Below are 15,539 nucleotides of genomic sequence, written 5' to 3'. Positions count from 1 at the left end.
GGCATTAAAAAGGAAAAGAACTCTCCTGGCCCTGTTTATTTCAGCTGGGGGCGCTCGTCCGGAATAGCCACGCCGCAAGAAGACTCAAGACTGGCCATCTTGGACTTCAGGACAGCTGGCTATCAGGACCAGAGGGATCGGCTCAGGAGCAACGACGCAGAGGAGCACCGGAGCACCGGATTGGTGAGAAAGCTGGTGGCAGGGGTGGGAGATGGGATCATGTGTGTGTGAATGAGACAGAGGCCGGCAGCTGGACCTTCGAAGTGAGAGCGGGCTCCTCAGTAACGCGGTTCCGGACTCCTGCGAAGGGGCTGGCCGGGAACAGGGGGCGGTGCTTGGAATTAGCGTGAGTGAGCCGTCTCCCAAGGGAGAATAAAGGGCGCCCCCCCTCCGGGCGTGCGGAGGGAATATTTGTATGAGTGGCACGCACCCAAAATAGGCCCTAACAGAGGGAAGTCAGGCAGATTTGTCAGTCCCGAGAAGGATTTGGGTAGAATTTTTAAGTCTCAAGAAGGATTCGCGTAAGATTTTGTCAGTCCCGAGAAGGATTCAGGTAGCTCACAAGCCCTGCAGGCAAAAGTAAGTCCTGGCACAGGAGCCAGGCACAAACCCCAGCGAAGGAGGCTGTGGTTTGCTTTTAAGTCCTGATACGGTGAAGCCTAAAAATTGGCGGGTTAGGCAAACTAAAAATCAGGCAGTTGTTTTTCCTGACTGAGGGAGTCAGGCACGACCCGGATTCTTAGCCCGAGGCATCGTGTGTTCAAGTCCCGATAGATGTAAGACCTGACGTTGGGAAAGTTGGGCAATCAAGAGATCGGGCAGTTGTTTCAGTATAAAGTCCTAATCGTCAGGCAGAAATTTTGAAGTTCAGTGGAGGAGACTGAAGCTCCTCAAAGAAGGTTCTTTTTTGAAATTACCGGTCAGTAGAGGCACCTTTGGGATTTTTTTTACTGTTAAGACCTGTAAAATGGGAGGGTGTAATAGTAAAAAGACCGGCAAGAGACTGAGGGACATACCTCCCAATAGTCCCTTAGGAGAACTGTTAGTAAAATGGGATTCTATACAGGCCACGGAGGGATTAAATAAAGTGAAAATGATCCATTATTGTACGGAAGTGTGGCCAGAATTAGACATACAAGGAGGATGGCCTTGGTGTGGGACAAAGGATAAGTAGATGTGCCAGCAATTAAATAATTATCTGACAGCTCGAGGGGATACTGATCCTGAGCAATTATTGTATGTAGCCTGCTGGTTAAAGAGCGCCATTGGGGATGAAGGGGTGAGAATTTGTAAGGTACAGAGGAAGAAAGAGGGGAATGAAGGAGGGGATGATAGGAGTAGTAAAAGATGGGATCCCCTGGATTATTTGCCTCCTTCTGCCCCTCCACCTTATAATCCTCTTCTTCAAGCACCTAAAATGGCAGGTCCGGTTCTTCCCCCGGCTGCCATCTCATTACCACCTGCTCAGACTCCTCCTTCTACCTCTTCAGCTTCCGCTGTGATAAACCCAGTATCCCCTCCAGTTCCTTCTGCACCTCCACAAGTGCCTACTCCACCTGCTGCATTCTCCACCCCCTTTCCAGCTGCACTTAATATCCACTCAGGCTCTTCTCCCCCTCCTATTGCTGTCCCTTTACCTCCTCATAGTTGGGACACAAATGCCTCCTCGCCTAGTAAACAGCCATCAGCAAATACACCTGCTGATGGGCAGAAAGTTCAAGGTAACCCAGATATCCCTCAAAGCAGTTGGGCATCTGAAGATGGGCCGTACTGTAGCACCAGATCCAAGACCTCCAAGGCAGAGAGACTCTTTCCTCTCAGAGAGGTTCCTATGGGAGGAATAGCGGGAGGTGTTGTCTTTGTGAATGCTCCCCTAACTGCTTCTGAGGTGAGAGGATTCAACAAAGAGTTGGGGCATTTAGTTGAGGACCCAGTGGGCATAGCTAACCAAGTGGATCAATTTCTAGGTCCAAATATCTACACTTGGGGGGAGATGAATTCCATCCTGAGTATATTATTTTCTCCAGAAGAGGTCCAGATGATTAGGGTGGCTGGCATAAGAATTTGGGAGAAAGATAACCGTCCAGGACCCCAGGTGCCATCAGGCGAACAGAAATTGCCACTAACGGATCCCAGCTGGAACCCTAACCAGGAGGAGGGGAGGAAGGCCATGATGGAATATAGGTCTTTGATAATACAGGGGATCAAAGAGCCAATTAAGAACTGAGTGACTAAAGCGATGTCTGGACGTGCGGAGCCGAGTGCTGAGCCTGCAGAAATGCGAAGTCCCTCTCGCCCTGACCATGGCAGTCGTCCCTGGCGGCGAGACTGGGCTGACGAGGCTGACAGGACCAAGATCTGACGGGGAGATCACGCCCTAAAGGCTCCCACGAGGACCGGATCCCCCGGCTCTGCCCCTAGTGGACAGAGCTGCGCATATCCTCCTCCTCTGAGTCGCCCTGGGAGACGCGACGGGGACTGCAGCCCTGCCGAGCCGCCCAATCCTGAGCTGATCACTTTTAATAAAGGCATTAAAAAGGAAAAGAAGTCTCCTGGCCCTGTTTATTTCAGAACTATATGGGAAAAGAATTGGAATCAGAGCTCTAACATTGCTTAAAATATTTCATGACAGTTCTGTGTGAACCGTGTTGGTAAAAAGTTTAAGACTGTAAATAATAATTCTGGTTAAGTTCCCCAATTTAGTTCGAAAGACTCCAGGTTAATCCTCTACAGAGCACTCCGCTAGGAGAAACCAAAATTGGAAGGGAACAGACCAAGAGAGGTTTAACCAGAGAAGCGGGTAGAAGAGACTCTAAAGAGCTTGGAAGCTTCTTCTCAGTAAAATTCCCCAAGAGGCAAGGCCGGGTGGGCAGGCTCTGCAAGATGACCCATACCGGACTCTTGGGAAGGGTAGTAATGATGGCTCTTATTGCTGGTGGTGCTCTGGGGAGCCCAGGAGAGCCAAGCAGTGAGTGCTACTGTTTTGCGGAGAAAAGAAGAAACCTCACAACTTTATAGAAGTTGTAAAGCTCGGTATGTTTATATACGGCGCCGGACGCATACGGAGAAAAATTCTCCTCAAAAGGCACGCGTACCCCTGAAGATTTCAGACCTCCTTTTATCCCCCTTCCAAATGCATATGCATACAGTTTCACAATAGGTTCATACATATTCATCCTACATGACACTTAGCACCAGTTCTTCTTTATCAAAGGAATTTCTAGGTCGGGGCAAATTGACATCGTGGTCTTTTCTGTTTTTCTTTCTCCGTCTCCTTGCTGTCTCGGCATGCGAGTTTTTCCTTCAGCTTTGGCCGTTTGACTTTTCACCATTGTTAGACACTTCACCTAATTCAGGACGGATCCCTACTCTGTCTCATTCCCCCCTTTCCTAGGAAATAAGTAAATTCTTTTACTTAATGAAAACTCTCATGACAACAAGTGTCTTTTAATGCTTCACTATGTACGTTTGATAAAGAGGTTAGTACAGCCATTCGTTGTAGTATTCTCTAGTTCCAAATTAACAATACAATAGATAAGCTTGTCTCAACTAATATTAGTAAAACTACAATAGGGTAGCACAACTTATTAAAGATTCCATTTGCAGTTGGTGACCACCCAAAGATCACATCTCACCAGTGATCATCTATATTTTATTTTATTCTTTGTAGAACTCTGGTTATCTCTTTTGTATCATGTTGGACAGTAATTAAGGTTTCCTTTCCACTTTCTTGGATTTCTTTCAAGACTTCTAATAGGTCTTGGTGCTTAATTAATTGTTTTACCAATGTAAGGTTCGCCCCAATAGGGGTAGGTGGTAGTCTGTGATACACTGTGTAATTGGCTGTAATCAGCTGGTGGGATGTTACTGGTACTAAATACGAAAAATCACACCCAATAAGCTTAACAAAATTACAAATACAGAGATTAGAATGGTTTCTACTAAACAGAATAACATCATTGCTATCAATTTGTACAGCAGCACAAGCAGTTCTCAAACATACCCCCTTTTCCAGTATATACGAGCACAGTTTTCTGGTCAGTGACTGGATGAATTTCAAAGTGGCAAATACTCTGTTCAGTGTCCAAACACATCTTGGGCATTAGCAGTATTGCTTTCACAAATGAATCCCATTTGTTCTCTGGTAATGCAGGATTCTAAGTTTACTGTCTGCCACTTTTCATTCATCTTTTCGTGCCCACACTCTATGTTCTGAAGGATAGAGTATTGTTTCTTCATGGTTTAATCTTAGGGCAATGATGGGATGGATAACATAAACAGTGGCATTACGTATGGTAAGCACAAAGGCAGTGGCCACATTAGAAACCGGATCATAGGTGAAATTCACCATAGTCTACCAGGATTGAAACTTCTTTTCAATATCAATTGCATTATCTCACTCAATTTTCTGAATTTCAGCTGGAAAATTACTTTTACCCCTTTCCTATATGATCAGAGCTGCTGTTGCTTGTATCCATAACTGTGCTTGTATCCAACTGAAAGCTAAAGACACATTATCTTGAACTATACTAAGTGCTTCTACTATCAACTTGTGGTCTTGGTCCCCGGCCTCTTCATACTTCTTTACTTTGGCAGTACTTTTGAAATCTGCCACTGACTAGTTCTTAAGGCTAATAGAGATTACTATAAAGGCTGCTTCAATTTTGTTAGGCTACCTGCTGCAGCAGCCAGTTTATTCAACAGTATATCTGAATCAATTCCATTTAAAACTCCTAATCTTGTCCCTAATATGCCAGTTAGATGGTTGTTATGGGGAACAGGAACTGCTTTCTGTCCATGGCCATCCCTCCCTGCCAGAGGGATGAGCTGGGCTCACACTGCAAATTCAGACACACTTCACAAGTGTATCTGAAAGAGGTGTAGGTCATACCTGAGGCAGATGTTTGTTCTGAAATGTAGAGACCTCAGGGAATCTAACCTCTCCCTCTCCCTCCAAAGCACCTGATTTCTCAGATGTGTGGCAAGCAGGAGTGTCTCTCCTGGTCTACAAAACCTCACCCACCTTGCCCCTAGCTAGGATCAAACTGTGGACTGTGTTCAGGGCAGAAGATAATGGAGGGGAAATCTTGAGAGAAGAGCCTAAATTCATTGCAGTGCCTCAGAAGAAACTGGGATCAGGTTTCTGCCACTTGAAACACTCAGCACAAAAGTGATGCTCAAAATCTTACAGCCTGCTGCTGTGCTCTGAGGGGGTCTCTCTCTACCTCTTTTAAGCAGAATCCAACCGCCTCAGACTGGGACAATCACTGATCCAAATCTCAGTAGGAAAAGGGATAGCTATAAATAAGGAAAATCACCTTCCTTGCTTGGGTTAATTTACCACTGGCAGTTCAGCACCCTTTACCAGCCATTGCCTGGGGGTTCAGCCAACCAGCTTGGAAAATGACTTAAAGAAACTGATTTCTTGGTGTTCCTGGTTTTAGGCACCAGGAGAGCTGGCTCCTTCCTTTCTTGTCTGCTCCTGAGATATGCCTGTTTTTGTGACCATGTTGTCCAGCCCTCAAAGGAAGTTTCAGTCTCAGTACACTGTCTCCTGGTTTCACTCCTGAAGGGGCTTCTGGGCCTTCTTCACCCGAGAGTGATGGATCCAGGCATTCTGCTCCTTGATTTTGATTGCAGTGAAGGTGGTGAGAGGTACTTGCTGTGGTCTCTCTCACTGTGGTTCCAAAGTCTTCTCTGTAAGAGACTTAACATATACATCATCACACATCATCCCCAGGCTATCTAACTCCCTGCTCCGAGTTCCAGCCACATGTTTCTCAATTACTCTGAGCTGTTTGCTTAATGCCACCATGTAAGTGGACATTCTGGACATTGCCCTTGTATTCTATATGGTCTTCTATAAGGCATTCCAAAAGGATTCAGCATTCCTTTAGCTCAAGGTTTAGTTTGAATTTGCAATAGTGCTAGTGGAAGAGCTTCTTGCCCCAGTCTTATGATTTGCTGCTTAATCAAATGATTCATTCTCTCCACCTGGCCGCTTGATTGGGGGCGGTATGGGGTGTGAAGTTCCTAATCTGTGCCCAGATGGCTTCTAATCTGTTGCACTATTTTGGAAATGAAAGGTGATTTTTTATCCAAGGATATTGTGGCTGGAACTCTGAAGCGTGGTATTATCTCTTGTAAAAAGGATCTGGTCACTTCTTGAGCTTTGACAGTTCTGGTGGGGAATGTTTCTGGCCACCCTGTAAATGTATCTATTAATACCAGTAAATACTGATACCCCCCTTTCCTTGGGAGTTCTGAAAAGTTGATTTGCCGCTGCTGTACAGGCCCATGGCCTCTCCCAGTCTGACCGAGTTTTGGCCCGAGGGGGGGTATTTTGAGGTTAGTCTGGAGGCAAGGATCACATTATCGGCTCACCTGAGTGATAGTGGCATATAGATTCCTGACAACGATACAACAATCCTTTCAATCAGATGTGTGTTCTAGAAAGCCTGTGGGAATTACTACTTCAAAGTCAACACTTCACTCCAATGCACTCTGTATCACTCGCAGCCTTGGTCATTTCGAGAAAGGAGCCACACTCTATAAAAGGCTTTAAGTAGTTAGGAAGTAGTTAGGCCCTAGTGTGTTTTCTAGTGCCCTTTCTTCACTAGTAACCACGAAAATGGGAAGGGATTGCTAGCTCTCTTTCAATGGTAGCCCACCCCTTGCAGTTGTACGTCTCTTTTGATTAGTATTATTGTATTATGGCTTACTTTTGAGGAAAATCTTTACCTCACCCTTTGCTGCTTTCTTTGCCTCTCCATCCGCCAGCTCATTTCTTTCCTCCAATTTTAAGCTCACTCTCTGGTGTGCCTTAATATGCCTTTTCAGGTAGCTGAACTGCTTCCAGCAGCTGGATTGTCTCTTCTTTCCCTGTGAAGCCAGCACACCCCTCTCCTTCCAGATGGCTCCATGTTCATGCACAACTCTGAATGCCTTTTGCTGTTTCTAAAGGCATGGGTCCATGCATTTATCTCAGCATCCTGTGCAGAGGTACCTGTTGGTAAGGGTCCAGACTCTATTACCTCTCTGCAGGTAGTCACTGTGAACTTTGCAATGTCGCTTTCTTGTCAGTGAACCAGGTCTCTGCATCGTCCGGAGGACTGTCCTTTAAGTCTGGGCGGCTGGAGTACGTAGCTTCAATGGTCTCTAGGCAATCATGGTGTACTGCTTCTCCTTGATTCCACTGAGAAAAGAAGCTGGGTTGACAATATTAGTCACCACTATCTCTACATCATCTTGCTCTGCCATGATGGCCTAGTATATCAGAAACCTCTCTGGTGAGAAGCCAGTGGCCACCCTTTACTTCCAGTACTGCGAATACTGTATGGGACACTAGCACAGTCATTTTTGTCCCAGGGTAAACTTGTGTGCCTCTTGAATGTTCAGCACAACTGCTGCTACATCTCTGAGGCAACCTGGCCATCCTTCGGCTGTTGCATCTAGTGGCTTAGAGAAGTAAGCAACTACCCTCTGGTATGGACCCAAGTCTTGAGCCAATATTCCCAGGGCAATTCCTTGCATGGAAAAATAGAAAGAATGCTTTACTTACATCTGGAAGTTTCAAAGCTGGAGCCGACATGAGGGCACTCTCTAGCTGGTGAAAGGCCTGTGTGGCGTCTCTTGTCCACTAGAGATTTCGGTTCCCATTGGCAATAAGAGCATAGAGGGGGTCTGGCGAACAGTCCATAATTATAAACCCACAGCTGGCACTACCCTGCCATGCCTAAGAAGGTCTGGAGTTCTTTCGTTGTCTGGGGTTCAGGGTTTGGCATAGGGCTTCCCTGCCTTAAAGTCTGCTGCTCAGCACTCACTTCTTACCCCAGGTAGATTACCTTCTGTTTCACTACCTGTGCCTTTTTCTTTGAGACTCTGCATCCTTGGAGTCCTAGGAAATTCAAAAGGCTTACCGTCCAGGCTTCTCTTGCTTCCCTCGTCCGAGTGGCTACTAGAAGATCGTCCACGTACTGCAACAGCCTCCTTTCCTCTTGTGGAGCTTCCCGGGATTCTGGGTCTTTGCAAGCTGTTCTCCAATCAGAGTGGGGAATTTTGAAGCCTTCAGGCACATGGACTATGTGAGCTTGTGTTTGAATGCAAAAATTTTCTGGCTGGCTTCATGGATAGGGAGGCAAAAGAAGGCATCTCTTAGGCCTAAAACAGTAAACCAGGTTAGCTCAGGTGTTAAACAAATTAGTAAGTTCTATGGATTTGCTACCAAAGGGTACAAATTCTGTGTTATCTTATTGACAGCCCTTAATCCAGTACTATCAGTTATTGGGCTGATTCCTTCCTTATCTTCCCTTTGAGGGTGCTACTCAGTTCTCACTGGTTGTGTTCTTTCATTAAGCTTGATGGGAGAGCATCCCACGGGGGAGCATCTTTCACTCTCCCTGGTACAGCAGAGGCCCATATCCTTGAAAACACTTATTTACTTATTCTAATATCTCCTTCCTAATGTCTTTCTTAATTTCAGTGTCTGTTAATATTAAGCTTAACATCTTTATATCTTTTGCCTCCTGGGTAACCTTTCTCATTTGAGAATGTTTAGCAAATTGAGCGAATTGTACAAAAGCTTTTAGGTACACATAGTACACGTTACCTTAACGGTTTGCAAAAGTATGCCTTCTCAGACTGGCCAGTTGTTCATTCCGCACACTACAACATAAACATTCTCCACAGGTCCTAAAGCTTTATTTAAAACGGAACATATGACCCTTGTGCCGACAAAAGTTCTTCCATTTTGGAGAGGTCACCTTTACCCCTCCTGCCTTACCTTGGGAGGAAGCCTTTAGCAGGTCATATGTACTCGTTTTGCGAACTGTGATTGCTTTCCATTTCAGCATGATAATCCTTGCCTGATTTCATACGTTGCTATCTTATGCTGCATGCTGAACAACATGTTTGATTTGCTTTCTCTTTGCCTTGTTTTCCTTTTCAAGGGCCAAGACCAGAGGGTGGTCTGATCTCACAGTCTCTTTGTCATTCTGGGTGATTTCTTAAAACAGAAGACATTTCAGCATACAAAAACTATCCCATTTATCTTCCTATTATAAAACAGTACTAACAGCAATGAAGCAAAATAAATCGTTTTATTTTCTGAGCTGCTCTTACTGGCAACCTCCTCCCAGTGAGCCCCTCCCAAAAGGGGCTAATTTAGGAACCTGTTTGCCCTGGTCAGTTCTCATTATTTATTTCTCCTTGCCCTATCTCGCTTCCATTCAAACCTTTTTACAGACCTTCACAGTAGTTTCTCAGTTTTCCTCCTATACACACAGCTCCAGGTGTCAGGTATCAGATGTGATTCCCACACACAAGCTCTAAGACCTTAGGTTCTGAATCCGCTTGACCAGAAACCTCTAATTTACACTTGGGGCGTGTACCCTGACTCTTATTGGAACAGCAAAAGAGCAATACCAGTGTTTCTCATAAACACCGCACTGCAATAATACCTGCACATCCAGCTTTTGCCCACAGGCCATTCCCATGTTCCCTGGGGAGACAGGGCAGCCAGAGCTGTCCCTGTGCCCAGGGCACAGCCACTGTCACCTCACACAGCCTGCTAGCCTCTTGATGTACCAAAGGCTCCCCGAAATGGCTCACAAAGGCAGGCTATTCTGTTTGTTACAGAGAACTTTAAATCCCTACAGCAGATTGTTTCCAGTAAAGACTTACTGCAGTACCAACTGAAGTCTCATAAATCTCATAAGTCTCATTAACTAATTCATCTCACTCATCTCTTCTATCCCTTCTATATAAACTCTGTTTTACAAAATATCAGTCTTTTCTAGTTGTCTTCTTGCACAATCTAATTAAGCACTGTGTCTACTTACACTTGTTTTGCTGCTTTGCAAAAAGGCTGTGCTAGTCACAGCCGAAACTCTGATATGCCCACAGACACAGACACAGACACACGCACTCTCCCCCCCCCCTTATCTCAAATTTGCTAGAGCCAAGGCTTGAATTACTATGAGGAGGAGAATTCTTGGAATTCCTTTAACTCGTTTTATTGAAGTTAAACATAAATTACCTTACTATAGTTCTCCTATGTAAAATGCTACTCTTGTTGCAACAAAATCTTAAAATCTCCACAAACACCACTATACAATCTGAGAATCAAATTACCACAATGCAGCGGAAGAAAATCACCACATAAAATCACTGGGAAAGGGCATATTTCTCAAAGTGCTCACTTTTCTCAACACAACACAGCATACCATAATTCGGCATTTACTCAAATCAATTTTTCCTGGACACAATCAAACACACAGTCTAGAGATCAAGTCCAAACATCCAAGACAAAGGAACTCTCTGAGCTCATACTCACGGTTAAAATGTACCAAATCTACACAAATCACTGCATTCAAACACGATAAATACCATCACTGACATTCCTCCACTCGCTTCTCCGCGGGGCACTTCTCTCCCTGCCCCCACAGCCTGCTGCAGCCGGCGCCTCTGGCCTCACTCGGCTGCTTCAAACACGGGGAGTACTGACCCCCCCCCCCGCACTGTAGGGCACTGTAGATTTACTCTCTTTTATACACCATACACTTATCACCTGCACGATCACAAACACAGTGCACTTGCCACACACTTTAACCATACAGCAACACAGTGTCCGGACATCACTCACACACGCACAAACAAAAGAAACATACGCGAGTTCAGCTCTGCCCTATCAGAACCTGAATTCTAATACATGCATACACGGGTTCACCCAGCTTACCCCGGAGCCGCTGGCAGACCTGCTCTATCAGGACGACGAAACGACGAACCCCGTCTCTAATACAGCTGCTCTATCAGCTGCACCCATGAACCCAGACGTCTCTGGGTGGTTTACTCCCTTTCTCTCCTTCCTCCCCCCATGGGGCCCCTTAGTACATACCATATCTTCCTCTGCAGGCCAGCGGGTCGTTGTCTGTCCTCGCAGGTGGCAAGTAGAGACAAGCTGAGCCCCACCAGGAAAAAATCCTGGGGCGCGCCTTGGAGGTCCTTTTATCTTCTCTGCCCCCGCGGGGACAGAGATCTCCTGGCTGGCTCACCAAAATGTTTTGCGGAGAAAAGAAGAAACCTCACAACTTTATAAAAGTTTTAATGCCTGGTATGCTTTTATTATAACGCGCGTTGGACGCACACGGAGAAAAATTCTCTTCAAAAGGCATGCGCACCCCTGAAGATTTCAGACCTCCTTTTATCTCCTTTCTAAATGCATATGCATACAGTTTCACAATAAGTTCATACATATTCATCCTGCATGACACTTAGCACCAGTTCTTCTTTATCAAAGGAATTTCTAGGTCGGGGCAAATTGACCTCGTGGTCTTTTCTGTTTTTCTTTCTCTGTCTCCTTTCTGTCTCGGCATGCGAGTTTTTCCTTCAGCTTTGGCCGTTTGACTTTTCACCGTTGTTAGACACTTCACCTAATTCAGGATGGATCCCTACTCTGTCTCACTACCAACCCCTCTATGAGGACGAAGAAGTGAGCTCCTGGTCTAGAGTCCTCATCAGTTCTAACCCAAATTGTCTTAACCTCTCTCAATTGGTCCTTTATCAGAAAAATATGAGAATGCATTGGATAGCACACAATACTGCCACTTTCTGGCAGCCACTCCTGGGAGAGTGCCCTATAGGAGAAGCCTCGTTGTGCTTTGAATGTGAAGCTGCTGAAACAAGCTCAGTAGATCTAGTAAAAAGAAAAGAAATGGTAAAAACAGTAAGAAAGATGGTTTGTAACAAGTATTTAGCAGTAAAGTATTCAGCTACTCAGTGGATCCAAAGAGATCCAAACAAATTAGTCTGTTGAGAAAAGAGAAAGAGACGAGTGTACCAACTATGAAGTATATGAATGTTATGAATGTACTGAAAAAGGGATAAACCCCTTGTGGAAAATGAAAGAACTGTGTAAATATAAGGAATACCCAACAGAAACTGATAACACATTTCAGGAGAGCTCTAAACACCTGGTTTTGATCTGTAGTACTACAGCATACACTAAATTGTCACGAGACTGATCTGGCAGCTGCACAGCTAGAATAATAAACCCAGCTTTCTTCTTATTACCCAAAGTAACTGGATCAAGTTTAGGAGTTCCTATATACAATGATTTAGGAGAAACCAAACAGAAGAAGCAAAGTGTAATAGAAATTGAGAAAATCCAAAATTGTAAAAGCCAAGTTCAGACTCCAATATCTATGTTAAACAGAATCATCAGGCTCCAGGGAATATAAAAAAAATAAAGAATGCAATTATCAGAAACATTTCAAAAGAAATAAAATAATTAACATGTGTAAATAACCAAGAACAAACTCCTACACTTGATTCCACTTGGTGGGATAACCTATGGATTTTCAATAAGTGTATGGGAAAAAGTTTTTCTCACTGTGTGTATACTTGGAGGATTGCTCTTTTTACTATGCTTGTTTCCCTGTTTCATTAAAGTAGTATTGGCCATGCAGACCAACCTAAAGAAACCAAGAAAGGTAAAGAAGTTTATTAACCATGATTACCAGAGTGCTCAAGAAATTTATAATCAATACAAAAAATTAAATATGAAGCTCATGAGTAAAAAAATTATAAGTTGATGCAGGCCTAAATTTAAGCTCAATCAAAGAAAAAGAGGGGGGACTGTTATAAACAAATATCTGCCAATTTTTTTGTGAGAAAAAGGTTACCACTGTTGCTGCTGGGGTGCTGCTTGTGTGTTATGGTAATTACAGGTAGTTGTTGTTAATAGTTTTTTTTGTATCAGTAAAAGCCCTGGCTGGGGCTGAGTTAATGGCTCTTCTCTGGGACAGTGAAGGGTGGGGACCTCCCCAAACAGTGAGGAGAAGAGACTTAGGAGGGGGGGAGACATGCAAAATAACCCCAAGACCAGCGTGCCATGAGAAGCTACTGCTTCTAGCTTGCTAAAAAAGACCCCAAAACAACGAGCCAACATAGAGTTGAGAGATTGGAGTGATGTCTGGACGTGAGGAATGGAGTGCTGAGCCTGCAGAGATGCTGAACACCTTCGTAGTCCCTCTCACCCTGAGCGCTGGACTTGTCCCGACGCCGGGACTGGGAAGAGGGGGGAGGCTGCGGAGTGAAGACCAGGGGTCACCATGCCCTAAAGACTCTCATGAGGACTGGACCCCCAGCTATCCCCCTAGTGGACAAAGCTGCGAATATCCTCCTCCTCGTCGCCCTGGGAGAGACGATGGAGACTGCAGAACTGTCGAGCTGTCCAATCCTGAGCTGATCACTTTTAATAAAGGCATTAAAAGGAGAAAAAGTCTCCTCCCCTGTTTATTTCAGCCATCCCATCCTCAGTTGCCTTGCCCGTGCCGGCTGCGCTGGACACGGCTGCTGCTTCCAGGGTCACCCTCCTGCTTTGTCTCTGCCGGGAACTTCTGGATCAGCCGCCATTAGCCATGTGGGGGCTACCCACCCTTCAGCTCGGTGTTCACCGGAAGATCCCTCTCTGGCGATTCTGGCAGCAGATCCTGGCCATGCTCCACTTCTGGAGGACCAACCTTTGACGGGATATCTTTCCCTCACCTCCCATCCTGCCTGCTCCGTTCCCTTGGTAACTACAGCTCCAGCTCGGGGGAACTCTCTGGAGGAGGCACCTTACCAATACATTAAAAGTTCAGTTAAAAGACAGTCCTCTCCTGATTCTTCCTCAAAACACAGGAAAAAGGCTATAGAGGATAAAATACAAAAAGAATGGGATAAAGAGATTGGTTTATTTCCACTAAGAGAGTGTAGTAGAACAATCAGCTTTAGCCAGGGCCCCTTGGAGAATCTGAAATGCTGACACAGCAGCAAAGAAGCTTCCTGACTCCAGGGACATCCACCCTATAACCTATCCCTATAGCCATGTAAGGCAATATCTTGTTAACCCTACTGTTGGTCACTTATGGTCACTCTAACACCTTTGCCATTGGTCAGGATTGGATCCGGGCCAAGGGTATAAAAGTAGCATAGTGTACCCCTACTAACTCGGAAGAAGAAGTGCCGAGACCCTTCATGGACCCCTCCAATAAAGCCATACTCGTGGAACAGCCGGCGTCTTCTGCTTCTCCTCTCTCTACCGTCTGCTGGAGCCTTAAGCCAAGGGAAGCGACCTAGCAAGCAAAGCTGAAATCATAAGAGCTGCCTAATCACTAAAAGAGCTGAATATTCCCTGCTTGCTAGGGGCTGACCCGTGGCCTTGGTCTGAGCGAGCTGGCTTCTGGCACTCAGTCCCCTTCGGGGCTGAGCTCTGGAGCTGTAATAGCTTGCCCTAGGATAAGACCAATCAAGGCTCATTTAAAAGAGGTCCCAATGGGAGGGGGTGGAACAGCATTTGTAAATGCCCCTTTGACTTCTTCTGAGACTAGAAATTAAAAAAAAAAAAAAAAAAAACAAGAAAAAGAAATCAAAGGGATTTTGGAGGATCCCATAGGCACAGCTGAACAATTAGATCAATTTTTAGGTCTGAACATTTATACTTGGGAAAAGATGCAGTCTATAATGAAAATATTTTCTCAGGAAGAAAGGCAATTAATCAGAGCAGCTGGAATAAAAGCTTGGGAAAAAGATAATCCGCAGGGGCCCCCCGGAGAAGACAAAATGCCAACTGCACCTCCTGAGTGGGGTCAAAATACTGAGGAGGGGAGGAATCACATGAATGAATATCGTAATTTAATAATCCAGGGAATAAATGAGGCAAGTCCCCGCGGGCAAAATGCTAAAAAGGCTTTTAAGGGACAGCTTTTAAGAGAGAAAGAAGAAACTCCAACTGAATGTTATGAGTAGAAAAGCTGCCCATTTTTTTAAAAGGTTGCAGAATTCACAGGTTGGGCTACTTGCTGCCAGGGTGGAGTTCTAACTGTTCATTATTGTAATCACCTGTCATTTTTGTTACCCACCTGTCGTTGATGGTTAAGAATTCCCCCTTTTGTAGACTGGCACCCTGCTGCTTCCTGGAGGATGGCACCCAGACAGTGAAGAGGAGGGGACATCTAGTTGGCATGCAAATGACATTGGATCCAGCATGCAATGGGAGAAATCCCTCACCAAACCTAGCCAAAACCCCCTAAAAACAACGAGCCAACACAAAATTGACAGATCGAAGTGATGTCTAGATGTGCGCAACAGAATTCAGTATCGACTAAGACCCTTTTTACCCCTCACCCTAACCTAAAAGATGTCGGTTGGAAAGAGGACCTCGAATGTCAAAACGAAAAAGAGGGAATCTCCCGATGCTCGTGAGGACTGGACCCCCAGCTCTGCCTGCAAACCAGCAGACTAAGCTGCGCTCTACCTCCTCCTCTGTGCCATTCCTGGGAGCAGCGGCCACGTGAGCGCAGACCTGTTGGTTCTCCTCACCAGAGCTGATCACTTTTAATAAAAGCACTAAAAAGGAGAAAGATCTGCCCTGCTTATTTCACTGAATAATTAGACAGACTTAGGACATTATAAAAGAAATTGCACTATTCAGGTAAAAGATCTAAAAGTCTTCCGAGAGATGGGCACCAAGGGGAAATAGAAAAGTTATAAGCTGTATT

At 45.2% G+C, this 15,539-nt stretch overlaps 1 long non-coding RNA gene across 1 annotated transcript in view; it reads right to left on the bottom strand.

Moving 5' to 3' along the window:
* Window positions 1–5,381: 5,381 nt before the first annotated feature.
* LOC141726897 (uncharacterized) overlaps window positions 5,382–15,539 on the bottom strand; it is a 67,745-nt gene continuing 57,587 nt past the window's right edge. Inside the window, exon 2 of the long non-coding RNA XR_012577840.1 lies at window positions 5,382–5,707. This is a non-coding gene — a long non-coding RNA (uncharacterized LOC141726897). The remainder of the gene's footprint in view (window positions 5,708–15,539) is intronic.

Source organism: Zonotrichia albicollis, chromosome W, assembly GCF_047830755.1.
Source record: "Zonotrichia albicollis isolate bZonAlb1 chromosome W, bZonAlb1.hap1, whole genome shotgun sequence".
NCBI lineage: Eukaryota > Metazoa > Chordata > Aves > Passeriformes > Passerellidae > Zonotrichia > Zonotrichia albicollis.
Note: the sequence above shows the minus strand (reverse complement) of the source record. Positions and strands in the feature narration are given on the sequence as shown.